This window comes from Rana temporaria, chromosome 8, assembly GCF_905171775.1.
Source record: "Rana temporaria chromosome 8, aRanTem1.1, whole genome shotgun sequence".
Lineage (NCBI taxonomy): Eukaryota > Metazoa > Chordata > Amphibia > Anura > Ranidae > Rana > Rana temporaria.
The window spans coordinates 155,531,350-155,550,503 of record NC_053496.1 but is presented as its reverse complement, the minus strand read 5'-3'; the positions used below and the strand labels follow the sequence as shown (position 1 = coordinate 155,550,503).

At 44.5% G+C, this 19,154-nt stretch overlaps 1 protein-coding gene across 1 annotated transcript in view; it reads right to left on the bottom strand.

Annotated features, from left to right (window-relative positions):
• Positions 1–17,867, bottom strand: part of LOC120909249 — a 107,746-nt gene extending 89,879 nt beyond the window's left edge. Inside the window, exon 1 of the mRNA XM_040320972.1 lies at positions 17,782–17,867. The gene's annotated coding sequence lies outside the window, so the exon portion shown is untranslated. The remainder of the gene's footprint in view (positions 1–17,781) is intronic.
• Positions 17,868–19,154: the final 1,287 nt, after the last annotated feature.

Genomic DNA, 19,154 nt, shown 5'->3' with positions numbered 1-19,154 from the left:
TGGCTGTCGGCTCCTTATCTTCCTGCCCCCACTTCCCCTTCACAGATGCAGCAGCACACAAGCAGGGAGAGAGGAGTGGAAGAGGGGATGTCTGTCATGCTGGAGGGGAGGACGGAGCAGCGCGGGGATCCCCTCCTTCCAGGACAGCCGCATCTCCCAAGCTGCCTGTCACTGCAAACAGCACACTGAGCCAAGGGACGGAGTCAGACCCAGCACACAGCCACAACACTTCACTCAGCTGTGTGCTACACGGGTCTGTCAGGCAGGGGTGGGAAGGGAGGAACACAGAACGCTGCTCTGCTTCATTCCCTATCTCCGGTCCACAGCTTCTGACAGAGGGAGAAGCGGGACGAGCAGGCAGCAGGCTTAAGCACATAAAGCCTGCAGCTGTCCTGCTCTCCTGTTATAATGTGGCCACTGTTTGGAAGCACGGGGGGAATCGGCTGCTCTCGCTACCCCGGGAACGGTGATGGCCGCCCAGCCCTGGCTGCCTGTCACTGACATCCGAGGTGAATCGCTCCCGCTCCCGCCCCCGCCCCCTAGTTTGCACAGCCCAGCGAATCAGGGCTGTGCAAACGAATGAGAAATGAATATTCAAAGTGTGGGAGTGACCCACAGGAGCCAGGGGCGGACACAGGAGGCAGGAGCAGACGGGGGGAAGGATGCAGAAAGATGACGTTTCGTTACCAGGATGGGGTACGAAATTCATAGCCAGGAATGACTGGCCGAACTTCCGGTTTCTGAAAAGTCGGGGATTGCTGCAGATATGACACTGAAGGTGATTTACATTGTTATATACTTTTTAAAGATGTTGCTAATTTTAAAAAAAAAATTTGCTCTGGAGTACTCCTTTAAGTATTCATCAGTTGACCTAGCTATTCAAGTCATCATTAGCATAGGAGTAGGCACTTGGCTGTCCAAAATTAAAATTACTTCCAATCGAGCTATCCCTCTGGCGGCGGCATGAAATTAAGTGGAAAGGCTTATACTATTTCGCCACCAAATTGACATTTGGCTCTAAAGATAGCCTGTGGCTGTTTGATACGTTTGCCCGGTCCCTTTCCTGGATACTGTCGAATCAGACACATTGCCAGAAAGTGATCTACTATCTCGATTACTTCCTACTCATCGAAAAATCTCCATCTATAAAGTAACTCATGCATCTTATGGGGGAAAGGGGATAGTGTTGACATCTTGCAGGCACCCATGTTGCCAAAAAGATAATAAAAATTAATTTAACGGTTAGAACCATGTTATTTCCTAAAAAGGACTTTCACTTATTAAATTCTATAAGACAGGGGGTGTCAAACTCAATTTCACCGGGGGCCACATCAGTATTACGATTGTCCTCAAAGGGCCAGTTGTATCTGTAAGACTAGATGTCCAAAGCACTCCACCCACCCTTACATCACAGTGTACCCCCTTACTTTGTGCTGCTGCCAGAAGGATGCAGAAAGTGCAAGGTCTGGGAAAGGACTAGAGGTAGGCTGGAGTCTTCTGAATGCAGAGAAAAGGGGAGGCAGAGATGAGGGGTTGCTGCGGCTGCACAGGTACAGGATCTGTAGGGGAGTTTGGTCGTCTTCTCTGCTTCCAACTGCATAGACAAGGTGCAAGAACAGAAGAGGGGACACAGTAGCTGCAGGAGAGGTGTGAGGGCCACATGAAATGGCCTGGCATTTGACCCGCAGGTATTGAGTTTGACACATGTGATCTAAAACATCCAAAATCCATACAGAGGCCGACTTCTCATTTTATTGTTTGCCAAAATAAATACATCTGTATTAGGGCATAGTTAGTGCACCACTGTAGAGTATGTTTTGTGCTTTTTGGTGAATTTGGGAGTCCTTGGAGTATGTCTATGTATTTAGTTGTTGCTTTTTGTGTATTCCAGTCCTGGTCTTTCCCGCTTCAGACTCGCTGTGTGCATTGGCCCATTTCTATCATAAAACCTGTATGCCGCAAACTAGTATAAAACAGGGGTATCCATAAAAAAGGACCTTGCTTCCAAAAAAAAAAAAAAAAAAAATAATAATAATCCATAAATGAATGTCATTTTTTCAGCAACCATGAAAGAATGAACATAGTCATTTTTTTTAAATTATTTTTTTAACATCTAAGACATTTTGACCATGTTCATTCTTCCACGGTTGCTAAATAAGCAACATTAATTTATGATTTGGAAGCAAGGTTTTTATTCATTCTTGTATATATGGACACCCCCCTTACATACTAATGTGCAGCATACAGTTTTTGTTTATACATTTCAATTTCTCCAGCAGCACAGTAATGTGGGGACCTGAATTGCTTTTATGTTATTCAACCAAGTGTTTAGTACCGCTGGTTCATTTTGTGGATTTATTTGGTCCAATTCCATCATGAGAGCTTATGTACTTCTGCTTGAGCCCTGGATATGGCGTCACTGGGCAGAAAGACATCACTTCCAGCAGTCACTCTGGAGAGGATGTCAGACCGCACAGAGTAATCCGCTTGTTTGCTCCCGTCTTTTAGGCGCAAAGCTTTGGCAGGGCATGGAGGACAAGAAGCCTGGGCAGGGCATTCCTGCTACTGGGGGGTATAAAAAAATGGGAGAGCTGCTAATGCTCAGATGTTCACATTTTGCTGCTGATCAATAGAGGACGGACCCATGATGCATCTTTGTAGAAGGTGGGCATTCTTGGGAATGGTGTTGGTAAATTCTGGGACCTGGTGCCATTGACAATATTGGTATTTTTTACAGTAGATATTAACCCACTGGTGTAACAGCTGTTCTTTAGCAAGTTTATTTTCCAAGGACTTTAGTCACTATACTGGCTCTGGGAACAGAACGTTTAGATATGTTCATGGATGGGATTATTTGATAGGTGCTCATTTTGCCAATATATACTTGCATCTGATGTTTTTCTAGACATCTGTGTTAGCGGCTGTGGAACTTTTGTTCTCTCACTTCCTTCTAACTTGCCTGGATCAGCATCATATGTTGTGGGAGGTAAGCTGTTTGTATTGTGCCCCCGAGTTGGCAGGTTTCTGCTTTAACCTGGGTGTTACATTGTCCCCCCCATCATTGATCCTCTGCCTATCCCTCTTTGGGGAGTTTTGATGTGAGGTTTTGTGTTTTGGATTAACTCAACAGCCATATCTTTAATATATGGGTTTGGATCCTGAAGAATTACCATGAGCGAAACACGTTGATCTAGCATGCCTTCACTACAAAGTTTATGCAATATCTGCTGATATGGCTTGCAATGACATTCATTACACATTTTATTACAGTTTTTGAAATCTCTATATCTATATGCGCTTGGATCTTATTGGTATTGTGTTTTGACCCCATGCACACAAGACGCCGTTAAACGCGTGTTCAGTGGCAGTTAGACACTTTTTTCAACTGCCCCTGAACACATTCAATGTTATCCTATCGGTCAATGCACACAGTCTCGTTTATTGCCGTTTTTAGGCAGTTGAGTTTTACCTCGTTTTTCCAGAAGCAAAAAATATGGGTTCAGACGCAAAAGTTTTCCACATTTCAGACGCAAAACGCGGTACCGGCGTTTTGCCGCGATTTTGTTTATAAGCGTTTTTAAAGGTGACCTATTTTTTTACATTAGAAATCTCAAATTATGGCAAATGATAAAAAAAAAAAAATATATATATATATATATATATATATATATATATATATATATATATATATATATATATATATATATATATATATATATATATATATATATATATATATATATATATATATATATATATATATATTGTAATGTTTGGGGGACCAGCTTGATCGCAGGACACAGGCTTTTTAAATCAAAACTAAGGTTTATTAAACTTAAATGGCTTAGCAGCAGCAAAAACAAAGGAAATAACAGTCTCACCGACTTGTACAGCTCAGAACTGCTATCGCAGTTAAACAGTCCTTGCAGGTAAGTCCTTCAGTAGCAGGCTTTCAGGCAACACACTGCCAAGTCCTTTCACAGCTTTTCATAGCTTCCACAGCTTTCCTTGTCCACCATTCACCATGCATAGACACTCCTTCACTCCTTCACCCTCACCTGCACTTCCTGTCTGCTTTAAACTACTTCCTTACACAGGTGCGTTAACCCTTTCCATTCCCTTAAAGGCACCACAGTCCAAACAGAGGGGAAATATAACGTCCTTCCAGGACCCAGCCATGGCGTCCTGTACATATCCCCCCCCTGTGCCCCAACGCCAAGGAGGTGGAGGCAACAGTGGAGCTCAAACAATGGACTCGGGAGAGGGCATCTGCATTTTGATGCAGTCTCCCGGGCCTATGCTCCACTACAAACTTAAATTCTTGGAGCGCCAGGAACCAACGTGTAATCCTGGCATTAGTCCCTTTACCCTGCCTCATCCATGTTAAAGGGGCATGATCAGAAATGAGCCTAAACTTCCTCCCCAAGAGGTAATACCTGAGGGAATCCAGAGCCCACTTAATGGCCAGACACTCTCTTTCAATAATAGCGTAGTTTTTCTCCGCTGGTGTCAACTTTCTACTGAGGAAGACTACTGGGTGTTCCTCACCACAAACAACCTGTGACAACACAGCTCCCAATCCTACATCGGAAGCATCAGTTTGGACAACAAACTTTTCTGAAAAATTGGGCGCTATCAAGACAGGGTGTTGGCACAGTGCTGACTTGAGCACCAAAAAAGCCTTCTCAGCGTCTGTATTCCACTCCACCATGACCGATTTCCGACCCTTAGTCAGATCGGTCAATGGAGCCGCCAATGTGGCAAAGTTGGGTACGAACCTCCTGTAGTATCCCACCATGCCCAGGAATGCACGTACCTGCTTTTTTGTGAGGGGGCGGGGCCAACTCTTTATAGCCTCTACCTTGCTGACCTGAGGTTTCACCACCCCTCTACCCACAATATAGCCCAGGTATTTCACCTCCTCCATTCCCAAAGCACATTTTTCAGGGTTTATTGTAAACCCCTCTTTCCAGAGAGAGTCCAGTACTGCCTGGACTTTGGGCAAGTGTGACTCCCAGTCTCTGCTAAAAATGACTATGTCGTCCAAGTACACTGAGGCATACTCCCGATGAGGTCGTAAAATCCTATCCATTGCTCGCTGGAACGTGGCTGGAGCAGTTTGCAGTCCAAAAGGCATTCTTTTGTACTGAAAACTCCCCTCTGGAGTAGAAAAAGCAGTTTTCTTTTTAGCAGCCTTAGTTAATGGGATTTGCCAATACCCCTTGGTAAGGTCTAATGTTGTGATATACCTAGCTGGACCTAGTCTCTCAATAAGTTCATCTACCCGGGGCATGGGGTAGGCATCAAACCGTGAAACTTCATTAAGCTTCCGGAAATCATTGCAGAATCGCAGAGTCCCGTTGGGCTTTGGTACCAACACAATCGGGCTCGACCACTCACTCTGCGATTCCTCAATGATCTCCAGGTCCAGCATCTTCTTTACTTCCTCTGAAACGGCCTTCCTTTGAGCCTCTGGGATGCGGTAGGGCCTGACAAAAACTTTGACTCCAGGTTCCGTGATAATATCATGCTCTATGATACTAGTTAGCCCCGGCAAGTCTGAAAACTTCTCTTTATTTCTCTGCAAGAACTCCTTTGCCTGCTGACTTTGGTATTTAGATAGGGTATTTGCTACTTGGACACTCTCTACCCCAACCTGTGGCTCAAGCCTTGCACTAGCCAGGGAGGTCACCGGTTCCCTGTCTGTCCAGGGCTTTAACAAGTTGACATGATATATCTGATACGGTTTCCTCTTGCCTGGCTGGTGGACTCTATAATTGACCTCTCCCACTTTTTCCACAACTTCAAAGGGTCCTTGCCACCTGGCTAAGAACTTACTTTCCACAGTGGGAATTAGCACCGCTACTCGATCCCCCACTTGGAAGTGCCTTATTTTAGCAGCCCTGTTATAGACCCGTCGTTGAGCCTCCTGGGCTTTTTGCAAATGCTCTTTGACTAGCGGCATCACGGTTTGGATCCTTTCCTACATTTGGGAGACATATTCCAGGACACTCTTATGCTGAACAGGTTCACTTTCCCACTCCTCTTTAACCACGTCAAGAAGTCCGCGAGGTCTCCGCCCATATACCAACTCAAAGGGCGAAAAACCCGTGGAGGCCTGGGGCACTTCCCGGATAGCAAACAGGAGAGCTGGTAACAGGCAGTCCCAATCTTTCCCATCCCTTTGTACCACTTTCTTGAGCATAGATTTAAGGGTCTTATTAAAGCGTTCCACCAACCCGTCCGTTTGGGGATGGTAGACCGATGTGCGTAGCTGTTTAATCCGGAACAGCTTACACACATCGGCCATAACCCTTGACATAAACGGAGTACCCTGGTCTGTGAGTATTTCCTTGGGGAAACCAGTCCGTGTAAACATCTGGAATAATTCCCGGGCAATGGCCTTTGAGGAGGTATTCCGCAGGGGTAGCGCCTCAGGATATCGGGTGGCATAGTCAAGAATCACCAATATGTAGGAGTGACCTCGAGCTGACTTTACCAAGGGACCCACTATATCCATGGCTATCCTCTCGAATGGGACCTCAATTATGGGCAGAGGGACCAAAGGGCTCCGAAAATGAGTCACCGGAGCGGTCAACTGACAGGTCGGACAAGAGGCACAGTATCTCTTTACCTCTGCTTTCAGACCTGGCCAGTAAAACCGGTCGGTGATCCGTGCCTCCGTTTTTTCAACTCCCAGGTGTCCCCCTAACACATCGTTATGGGCCAGGTCCAGAACCTTTCGTCTATATTGTTGGGGTACCAACAATTGCTCTACCACATTTTCTCTCTCCTTGGTAACCCGATACAGCAATTCATTATATATTGCAAAGTGTGGCCACCTCTCATTCGCACCTGGCTCTTGGGGAACCCCATTTACTACTACCACTTGTTCCCGTGCATGGGCAAAAGTGGGGTCCTGCATCTGAGCAGTCCCAAATGCCCCATGGGGAACACCCAAATCCGGCAGCGCAGGGGTAGAGGCCACTTCCTCATCCTCTTCCCCCAGCATTACCTGAAGTGGGAAAGGCTCCTCCCCCTTAGTGTTTTGGTAGGTCTGTGGACCACATATCTTGACATCCTCAATAGTATCAACACTACTTTCATCACCATTAACCCAATCATTAGCATTTTCCCCATCTGGGTCCACATTAACGTTTGGCAGTTCAGGGTTATCCCTCTCAGCAGCAGGAACAGGGGGGCTAGTTTCTCCCCAGTCTCTGAACTGTTCTCCTTGTTCCCACAGTTTTGTAAACAATGGACAGTCTCGTCCTATTATAACATCATGCACCAAGTTCTTTATCACCCCCACCTCTTGAGTAACAGTGCCACATGCTGAGGAGATAGACAACGTGATGAGCGGGTACTCTCTAGTGTCCCCGTGAATGCATACCACCCGTAAAGTTTTTCTTACCGGACCGATCTTCCCAATCACTCTAGGATGAACCAGGGTTACCATGCTTCCAGAGTCCAACAAAGCCCGGGCAGGGAGGTGGTTCACTTGGACTTCACACTCAAACTTTTCCTCATCCAGGTCGAGGTGTGTGGTGCACACTTTGTGGGCACAAAAAGACCCCCTCCGAAGAACCCCGCATTCCATGGGCTCCTCTTGCAGTGGGCAGTGTGCCCGGGTATGACCCCAGGAATGACATCGCCAACATTGTACATCCCCTCCTCTCCGAACAGGAACAGAACGCTGCGAAGGTACCGGGAGTGTCTCTTGGCCTTCCGGGGTGTTTGTCCCAGGGCTCCTTGGAACATCCTTTCGAAGGGCAGCAGTTGGTCGAACAGGCCGTGGCAGACTAGGCCCTATGCGCTTGGTAGGTCCGAGCAGGTCCTCCACCACTGTTTATCGTTCCACCATCTCAACAAGGAGGTTTGCTGTTTTGGGGTCTCCATGGCTGACCCACCGTTGGAGGTCATCTGGCAGGGACCTCAGGTATCGGTCCAGCACGACCCGCTCCACAATTTGGGGGCCAGACAACACCTCAGGCTGCAGCCATTTTTTTACTAGTTGCACCAGGTCATGCATTTGAGACCGGGGTGGCCGATCTGGACGATATTTCCATTGGTGTACACGTTGGGCCCGAACGGCCGTAGTCACCCCCAGACGAGCCAGAATTTCTGCCTTTAACTTTTGATAGTCTTTAGCATCATCTGGTGGCAGGTCAAAGTAGGCTTTTTGAGGATCTCCAGTGAGAAAAGGAGCAATGAGGCCGGCCCACTGGTCCTGAGACCATCCTTCTCTCTCCGCTGTCCTCTCAAATGTAGCAAGAAATGCCTCTACATCATCGCTCAGGGATAATTTCTGTAGAAAATGGCTTGCCCTCACAGTCACCTGGTTGCCAGGGGCAACAGCCGCTTGTTCCCGAACCTGAGACAGCTGCTGCACTGCTTCCTTTAAAGCCGTCACCTGAGCCTGCATAACCCCTTGCTGCGTCGCTTGCTGGGCCGCCAACAGGCGAGTATTTTCTTGCTGCAGAGCCAGCGCCTCTTTGTGGTAAGTTTGTTGTGCCTCCAGCTGGGCTGCTAAGCGCTGATTAGCTTCCTCATTGCGAGTCTGCGCTTGCATGTTAGCCAAGGTCAGCTGTTTAATTAGCTCCTCCATTGCTTCAACTTTCAATGTTTGTGCAGCTTTAACCCAGGACATAAATTCAATGTACTGTCTCTTTAAATGTCAGTTCAATATAAAGTCCAATGCAAAAAGAAAAAAAGTTTTTTTTTTTTTCTCTTCTTATGCCTGTTATTCTGTCCTGCCCGCATTCGAGCACCAGTGTAATGTTTGGGGGACCAGCTTGATCGCAGGACACAGGCTTTTTAAATCAAAACTAAGGTTTATTAAACTTAAATGGCTTAGCAGCAGCAAAAACAAAGGAAATAACAGTCTCACCGACTTGTACAGCTCAGAACTGCTATCGCAGTTAAACAGTCCTTGCAGGTAAGTCCTTCAGTAGCAGGCTTTCAGGCAACACACTGCCAAGTCCTTTCACAGCTTTTCATAGCTTCCACAGCTTTCCTTGTCCACCATTCACCATGCATAGACACTCCTTCACTCCTTCACCCTCACCTGCACTTCCTGTCTGCTTTAAACTACTTCCTTACACAGGTGCGTTAACCCTTTCCATTCCCTTAAAGGCACCACAGTCCAAACAGAGGGGAAATATAACGTCCTTCCAGGACCCAGCCATGGCGTCCTGTACAATATATATATATATATATATATATATATATATATATATATATATATATATATATATATATATATATATATATATATATATATATATACACACACACACACACACAGGGATCGACAAATCCCGGGCGCCAGGTCGCCATGGTGACTAGAAATAGTGTCCTGGCGACTTGACGACTTTTTGTGAGCTGGTGCCATCTGGTGGTGAGCCATTGGTATTACAAGTTATTACCACCAGATGTGAGCTGGCGCCATCTGGTGGTGGCCGTTGGTATTACAAGTTAAGCATTACAAGTTAAACAGCAATTCTAATGTAATTTTTCACTATTTTCACTGCCATCTTCTTCTCTCTAATTAGAACCCCCAAACATTATATATATTTTTTATCCTAACACCCTAGAGAATAAAATGGCGATCGTTGCAATACTTTCTGTCACGCCGTATTTGCGCAGCGGTCTTACAAGCGCACTTTTTTGGGAAAAAATTACACTTTTTTAAATTAAAAAAATAAGACAACAGTAAAGTTATCCCCATTTTTTTTAATATTGTGAAAGATAATGTTACGCAGAGTAAATTCATACCCAACATGTCATGCTTCAAAATTGCGTTTGAACACCGTTTACATTTGCGGGCGCTGCTCACGTATGTGTTCGCTTCTGTGCGCAAGTTCGTCGGGACGGGGTGCGTTTTCTGGCTCCTAACTTTTTAAGCTGGCTCCTAGATTCCAAGCAAATTTGTCAACCCGTGTGTCCGTGTATATATATATATATATATATATATATATATATATATATATATATATATATATATATATATATATATATATATATATATATATATATATATATATATATATATATATATATATATATATATATATATACACACTAATTGCTTGTAATGCATTGTGGACACTCCACAACTTGTGGCCAGTGGACAATCCACAACTTTTAGCCAGTGGACATGGCCAGGTGACGTGGCCAGTGGACAATCCACAACTTGTGGCAGGTGACGTGGCCAGTGGACAATCCACAACTTGTGGCAGGTGGACAACCAACAACTTGTGGCAGGTGACGTGGCAAGTGAACAATCAACAACTTGTGGCAGGTGACGTGGCCAATCTATAACTTGTGGCAGCTGACGTGGTGTGGCAAGTGGACAATCCGCAGCTTGTGGCAAGTGACACGCTAAATACAAGTACTGCTCTCTCAGCTGCTACTCACTTTGGTCTCACAAAATGGCTGAAATGGTTAAATAATACTGTTTGAGCTTAGAGAGGGTTTTACGATGTTTCTTAACTAAACGCTTATAAACGCAAACGCGGTAAAACGCTGCAAAAATCGCGGCAAAACGGGCGTTTCTAAACGCCGGCTTTAGCCTTTAAAAACATGTTCAGCAGAGTTTGCACTGATGTCCCATGTGCATGGGGCCTTTAAGTCCCATTATTTGCTGTTCCTTCCCCTTTAAGGGGCTTAAGCGAAGGGAAGCTTTTTCTTCTTTTTTTTTTATGTCAACAGTGATGGTGCCTGTATAAGTGTATATTTATTGACTTCATGCACATAATGTATCTAAATTAGGGCATAATCACTTTCAAACTGAATATTCACTTGTTACTAAACCCACAACAGTAAAATCAGTGTGTACTGTATATGCAGCAAAACATGCTTGTGATCCTGTCTTTCTGATCCTCCTCTTCTCCTGACTCCAACCCGCCTGATAGAACAGAGCATTAGGGGACAAGCTGTGCATGCTCAGGTTTGGTGTGTATTGTTAGAGATTAAGAATGAACAAACTACAAGTCCCAACATCCTTTGCAGCTGTCAGCTTTTAGTTCTCAATGAACTACCATGGGGCTGTGGAGCAAGCATCTGCTTGCCCATATGGGATGTATGGGCAAGCAGATACACTGACCGTCTCCAGGAGACCTACAGGGCATGAACAATCTGCTAAATTGCTAGTGCAAATCTATACAGGCTCCCATCACCAAAAAATGCTATTTAACTGCAAAAAAAGAGGTTTATTTAAAAAAAAAAATTGTAGAAAGGTGACCTTATTCTTCAACTTAGCTGGACTCAGTGGCTAGTGGAAAAACAGTGGAAGAATTAGGGATCCATGACATTTAGAAAGCATTTGTGGGAAAGTTCTACAGAATCCCTCAACATCCCCTATGCAACTTATTTTACCAATGGTCCTTTCCAAACCTCTAACCTTCCTCCCCCCGCTATAACATGAATTGGCTCAAGCCTGGCAAGTGACTTTTCAAATAGGTTACTAAAGTACAAAAATTCTCGTATGACAGAATAAAAATTCGTAAGCGATGCAGTGCATTTTTATTGTATTTTATGAAAATTGGACTGAACAAAAACGCAGTGTTTTTTCTGATCATGTGTATGAGGCTTTAGCCTAACTTTAACCACTTCAGCCCCCGAAGATTTGCCCCCTTAATGACCAGGCCATTTTTTGCAATACGGCACTGCGTCACTTTAACGGAGAATTGCGTGGTCGTGCAACGCTGTACCCAAACAAAATTGATGTCCTTTAATTCCCACAAAGAGAGCTTTCTTTTGGTGGCATTTGATCACCTCTGCGGTTTTTTTTTTTTGCTCTATAAAACAAAAGAGTAACAATTTTTTTTTTTTTTAAAACACAATGGGGTTGATTAAACTTTGCACTTGGAAGTACGGTGGCTGTAGATCTGAAACAAAGGGAAGCTCTGCTAATTTCTATCATCTAATCATGTAGAAACAAAAATTCAATTTTTTTATTTCCTTGCATGCTCCCCCCTCAGAGCTACAGCAACTGCACTTGTGTGCAAAGTGGATTTACCTTTAGTAAATCAACACCAATATCTTTTACCTTTTGCTATAATACCCCACATTTTCTTTTCAAAACGTAGAGAGTCTACAAAATAGCGATCTGCGATTTTTATCAGGACCGAGATGTTGCGGCAGACATATCTGACATTTTTGGGACCATTGACAGAGATCTGAGGTCTTTTTGACCCCAGATCTCATATGCAAGAGGTCCTGTCATGCTTTTTTTCCCCCTATACAAGAGATGTTTAGATTCCTTGTAAAAGAAATAAAAATTACCCTTAAAAAAAAAAAAAAAAAAGAAAGTGCTCCGCCGCACTCGCGTGCAGAAGCGAACACATACGTGAGCAGCGCCCACTTATGAAAATGGTGTTCAAGGGCACTTGTAAGACTGCTGCGCAAATACAGTGTGACAGAAAGTATTGCGACAACCACCATTTTATTCTCTAGGGTGTTAGAATTTTTATTTTTTTCTATCAAAAAAAAAAAAAAAAAAAGTTTTTAACTTGTAAACAAAGAGGCTCGGTTAATACATTCCCCCCCCCCCCTTTACAACCACTAAAATATTACAGGCATACCCTGCTTTAAGTACACTCACTTTACATACACTCGCGAGTAAGGACATACCCGTGAGTGTATGTAAAGTGCCTTACAAGTACTGTACAGACATTTTGCAGCCACAATAGAAGGAGCTGAAGCTCAGAGAGCATAGCCTGCCTTGTTCCAGTGTGCCCCTGACACCCCCACTACAGCCCCTGAGACCTCAACTACAGCCCCCTGATCCCCCACTACACCCTAGAAGTGAAAAAGGGTATTGTTTCACTTTAAGTACATTTTCGTTTTACATACATCCTCTGGTCCCATTGTGTACTTAAAAGTGGGGTATGCCTGTATAGCAATTTTAATTTTATTTTTTTATAAAATGAGATGACAACAGAACTTGCAGGCACTGGATGTTTGTTTTTTGCCCCGGGCACTGGATGACCTTATCCCTATAATGAAGATTTTATTGATACATTTTTATTGTGGCCGCACCCTAATTGACTAACGTTCATTTGCACTTTAACCACTTCCCACCCATAGGACGTCCTGGGCTTTTAGTGGGGATATCTGAATAATGCCTGCAGCTACAGGCATCATTCAGATATCCTTTTATTCCACCCCACCGCCGATTCCCTGCACAGTAAGGCCCCTTTCACACAGACATTTTTTCTGCAGCTGCCCCTGAACTCTCCTCTGTTATTATTAGTACATGTACACATGGTTGTTTATAGTCGTTTCTAGGCAGTTTAAAAGCATATTAAAAAAAAAAAAAAAAAAACGCGTTCAGGACGGACATTCAGAGGCATAGAATGCATTAAGGTGAAAAAACATTTACCTTTACAACCCCTTTAAGCCATTTATTTGTCCTTACAGCCGGCAGGAGGGGACATCCCCCACCTCACCCTGGCAGAAGTTCACCATAGAGAATACTGAGTACCAGGTGGTCCCCGGCAGTCTCTGACGTGGATGTAAACATTGCCATTTACTTGGCTGGAAACCTGGCTTTTCAGCTTGGAGGAGAGATGTAGGGTCTTATTGGCCCACATCTCTCCATAAAGAGGACCTGTCATGCACTATTCCTGTTACAAGGAATGTTTTTGATTGTAATAGGAATAAAAGTGACAAAAATAAATAAACGCATACGTACGTCTCCCCCACATACATTAAAGGCTTTCAATCCACACAAGTGCCACGAACGAGAGCAACAATTCTATCCCAAGATCTCCTCTGTAACTCTAAACAGGTAACCTGTAAACGTTTTTTTAAAGCGTTGCCTATTTAGATTTTTAAGTATTGAAGTTTGGCGCCATTCCATGAGTGTGCACAATTTTAAAGCGCTACATGTTGGTATCCATTTACTCGGCACAACATCTTTCACATTATAGAAAAAATAAATGGCCTAACTTTAGTTTTTTTTTTTTTTAATTCAGGAAACGTTTTTGGTTCCAAAAAAAAAAAATGCGTTTGAAAAATTACTGTGCAAATGTCATTTAACATAAAAAGTTGCAACACCCTACATTTTATTCCCTATTTACATTTTGCCACTTGCTATGACCTCACCATCCCCCCGTTTGTTAGAGCTTACAATATATAAAGCATTATCAGCAGGTTACAAGAAGTTTTAGAATATGGCACCAACGGCAGATAAAAAAATAAAAAACACACACACACACACACACACACACACACACACACACCCCAACATGACCTCCTGTATACAACTTTTCTCAGTAATCATCTTACAATAAAATAGAAAGATGGACTGAAAATTGCAAGAGAACGAGCGAAGGCAAAGAGAGCTAGCAAGAAGGGAGAGAAGGAAGAGAGAAAAAAAAAAAAAAAAACAGAAGAAAGAAGAGGAAGAAAACAGTAGGATAGGTTGGAAAAGAACGTGAGTGGAACTTCCAAACAATGCCATGTGGGTTTTTGGTAATTAAAGTTATAAAATATGCCTCTGTTGAATAGTGGCCTTGCGATGCTTGAAAAGAGCAGTGTTGCCAACTGTCAGTATTTTTTACTGGCAGCCAGAAAAAAAAAAAAGATAATTTTCTCCTGCCAGTAAATGTCAGTAAAAGGTGGCCAGTAAAATATATGACTGACGCTTGGCTCGGTCTGGAGCCTGCCGAAACCATCCGAATTCCTGCTACAGTGTGTGCGGGCGGCTCTGGTGGAGTTGTTGCCCGAGCATGTCGTGTGATATGGTGCAAGGGAGCCAAGCAGAGTGGCCAGAGCCTTGTGTGCGGGTTGGGAGCAAGGCAGGCCGGGAGGACGACTGTCAGTGCTGTTTGGACTGAAAGGACCACCTGGCATGGAGAGAGGCGGTCACTGTGACTCAGGAGGGGACGTGTCGTGTTGGTGATCTGTGCTGCTGTACACTGCTGTCATTGTCATTGTGAAAGCCAGTTTCATGTTTGTATGCCTGACCATTCAAATTTCTTACCCTCCTGAGTCCTGTCCCTGAGCTACTTACTTACTATATTGAAAATAATAAAGATGTTTGCCTTATTATCTACTTTAAATCATATTGCCAATTTCATATTGTATTTGTTTGTAGCCTAAATACTTATGTAACTATGTAAATACTGACATTTGCACTTAAAACTTGGGTGTTGCGTCAGTAAATTTCAATCTGGTAAGTTGGCAACACTGGAAAAAGAGTGAAGATCAGGAGTTCTGACTTCACTCGTTGCAAGCTCATTTCAGGTCAGTGACTATAATAAGTATAATAACTATAATAAGTATCGTGGCAGGTTTCCTTTCAGGGCCCAGTCACACTTTTCCATTTCTACGTCTTGTGAGAATTTTGAATGGGGTGCATGCACAAGAACGAACAAAAAAAAAACCTGACATGTAGTAATTTTTCGAATGCAACACACCACAGTGCATGGCGGGGCATTACTATGCAATGCCTCAGTACATTACGGTACTTAGAAAATGAATCACAATGCAAGTACAGCAGCTCACTGTAATGTGTGTTCTGACACTGAAGTGAGCCAACACAGGAAGAGACATGCAGTGCTTTATCATTACATATGGACCTCTTTCACATGGGACTATGTAGTGGCAACTGGTCCACATTGGATCAGGTTGTTGGCAGTGGAAGGTATGCGGTTAGCAGGTGGCCAGAAGGGGATTACTGCCTTCCAAACACCAGTTTCAAGAGTAATTTTTAGATTCCTAATTTTAGTAATTTTAACGCAGCAATCCTAATCACTACTATGGGTATTAATGGCACAGCTATACATCCATGGCAATACGTATGGGGCTGTATGGGCATGGTTTTGGCAGGAGGCTGCAGGAGTATAGCCCATTTCACATGGGGCGGATTCCATTTCAATCAGCAAGGGATCAGTTCAGATCCTCGGCTGATCAGAGCACAGTGGGAAGATGAGACATTCATGTTTGCTCAGTTTCTGCAAAGCGGACAGACAGAGCCCACTCTGTTCTATGGGCAGCTGGTAGTAAATGAATTCCGCTGCAATTACCCTTTAATCCGGTCTGCCTAAAAAGGCCAGATCTCCTTTCTCCTTTTTTTTTTAGCAGACCAGGAGGTAGGTGGGTGTAAACGGACACAAGTCTTTTTACACCCACATGTCCAAAGGGATGAATGGATCTCCTGATCAGGTCCCCCTGAAAACCAGACGGGCAGACCTGATCAGATTGCTCGTCTAAAGGGGGCCTAAAGCTCCTTTGCCAAAACCACATGGATGTACTTTTTTTTTTTTTTTTTAGGCCACTTTCACAAAGCAGTTCCAATCAGGTCCGCCGATCAGTTTTTCTGGTGGACCTGACCAGAAGGTCAATTCATTCCTTTGGACAGGAGGGTGTAAACGGACTTGAGTGCGTTTTCACCCAGCTACCTCTTGGTAAGTGGGGGGGGGGGGGGGATCTGTCCTCTACTGTTTAGTCACAGTGGGCTCTGTCCATCTCACCTGATGAGAAGGGCCATTCAATTCCATGTACAGTCAAGTGTAAATGGACTTGTTTTCGTTAACCACCTACCTCTGGGTTCGATAGGGTCAGCAAAAAAAACAAAAAATCCATTCTCTCTTGTTTAGGTGGAGTGGATCAGAGGGTAGGCGGGTGTAAAAGAGCAGCAGAATCTTTTTACTCCCAGCCACCCATAGAGCAGAGTGGGCTCTGTGTCTAGACCAGGGGTGCCCAACCAGTGGCCCGGGGGCCACATGTGGCCCGCGGAGCTCTCTGATGTGGCCCGCGACCTCCTGCTCTGAAATGGAATAGAATAGAATACGGTCATGAAAGGTATGTTTATTACTAAAATCACAGTGTATATATGGGTATATGTGTTCTGCAGTGGTTACTGGGCTGCTTTCAACTATTCCGCAGGTGCAGAGTAGTGTGGGTTACCTGCACTGAGCCATAGACTTGTATTACCTGCGAGTTTGGTGTGCTTTCTGAAAGTGCACCACACCTACAGGATATAATAGAAGACTATGGCAAAGTGCAGATAAACTGCAGCAAAGCCACAGGGGTAAACAACAGTGCATCAGTGTGAAAGCAGTCTTAGACCCCTTTCACACACTCAGTCCAACCAAAATCGGACCCTCCATTCACCTTTAAGGAGTAGCAGATGTAAATGGACTTGTGTCCGTTTAGACGCCTACCTCCAATCCAATCCCCCCCCCCCCCCCCAAAAAAAAAGGGAGTTCAGTGGGCTCTATAAAGTGGGCTGCCATCCACCTGCTCTGTTTATTGTGGCCTGCGACCGGTTACCAAGTCGCTTAAGTGGCCCCCGCTCTTCAAAAGGTCGGGCACCCCTGGTCTAGACTGTGGGTACTGAGCGGGCGGGGGGATCCCTTGCTGATCAGAACTGAAACCATTCCCCCCCACGCTTTCCTAAACAATCTAAAAAAGCAAAATACATAATTAAAAAAAAGAACATAAAAAAGGGAGGCGAGTGGGTGAAAAGTGTGTGACCTTTTCTTCTATCTGGGAGACAAGACATTAACATTTCAGACCTCAGTGCTCCTCACTTCTCAGCACCAGACCTACAGATCAGAGCTTCCATCCTCCGCTAGAACAAGTCTAATAGGATTGAATGTTATATGAGCCAACATAAACTCTTCTCATTTTAGATTCTTCTACAAAGCCCAACACCATAAAGTTTGTAGCTCCTGATTTAGTAACAATTCCCTTTCTATAAGAAGGTATGCAGAGCAGAGGAGGAGTCCTGTCTAATAAGAAAGGAGACGTGGATGATGCACTTACTTGCTGCGTATTTCTCCAACACTCAACTCTGCTCTGTGTCTCTGGCTGTAATGAGCTCAGCAAACAGAGGGAGCAGGAGGAGCCTTGTATAGGGAGGGATGGGGGAAGTGAACTTCCTGTTATGATCCTGCTCTTCAGGTGCTCATAACATTTATATTATGCTATGAAGCCATGTTACCATTACAGGTTATCCATTTACTAACATTAAATGACTTGCCATTTCCTGTGTTAATGTGAGGAAAACACATCTCTTCATTGTGAGCATTCTATGAATGTTCTGCCTGTATGTCAGATCTGATTACTGCGCCTGTACCAGGGCATGACCCGGGCCACATATGTGCGGGTCAGGAACAAGTGCATTATCACACTCATTCGGAACCCACACATAAACGGGCTGCTGTTTATTAGAGGCATGGAGCGCCATTAACCACTTCAATACCAGCCACTTTCACCCCCTTCCTGCCCAGGCCAATTTTCAGCTTTCAGCGTTGTTGCACTTTGAATGACAATTGCGCAGTCATGCAATTCTGTACCCAAACAACATTTTTTTTGAGACACAGGTGCAGGTGCCGATGCACCAGGGGTGCTATTAGGAATAAACACTTTCCCGTGACTCTCCCATTCTGACTGGATGTCATATAACGTAATTCAGAACAATCCACTTGTGCGTGCCCCTGGGGGCATGCAGCACAACGAACAGTAGTGCGACACAGGTACAGGAGCCCATTCAACATATACCTGTTTGGCCGTTCTCTGAACACTTTAATTTGCAGCGTGTTCGCCCACACGTTGTGCACTGCATTCTGTGTCCTGATTGGGCAAACATTTGCCCAATTAGGGTGCAGTGTAAGCTGGTTGTTAAGGAGCGGGGCTGGGAAGCCGGCCGTGGCGTCCTTAACTGATGAGTCATAAGCTGTCAGTGGGTTTCCCCGCTGACAGCTGAATAAAAAAAAGTGCCGGGTAAAAAAAAAAATGTTGTGGTAAGAGACACCAGGCCATGTGCCCTCAAAGCACCTTGTTCCTATGTTGATGAGGACAAGGGTCTCTTCCCGACAACCCAGGACTGTGGTTGTCGGGGTCTGATTGTGGCAGATTATTGGAATCTGGAAGCTCCTTTTAACAAGGGGCCCCTCATATCCTGCCCCCCCTATATGAATGGGAAGAGGTACATAGTACCCCTTCCCATTCACCAAAAAAATAAAATAAAAACAGAGACAGGAGTTTTTGACAAATCCTTTATTAAAAAAAAAGAAAAACGGTGTCCTTCGATGTAAATCTATTGTTAATCACCCTGCCGACCCCCCCAAAAAAAGCTACGCCTTCTAGGATGGCTGCCCATCGAATGCCTCCTCATCGCCTTGACAGTTCTTATA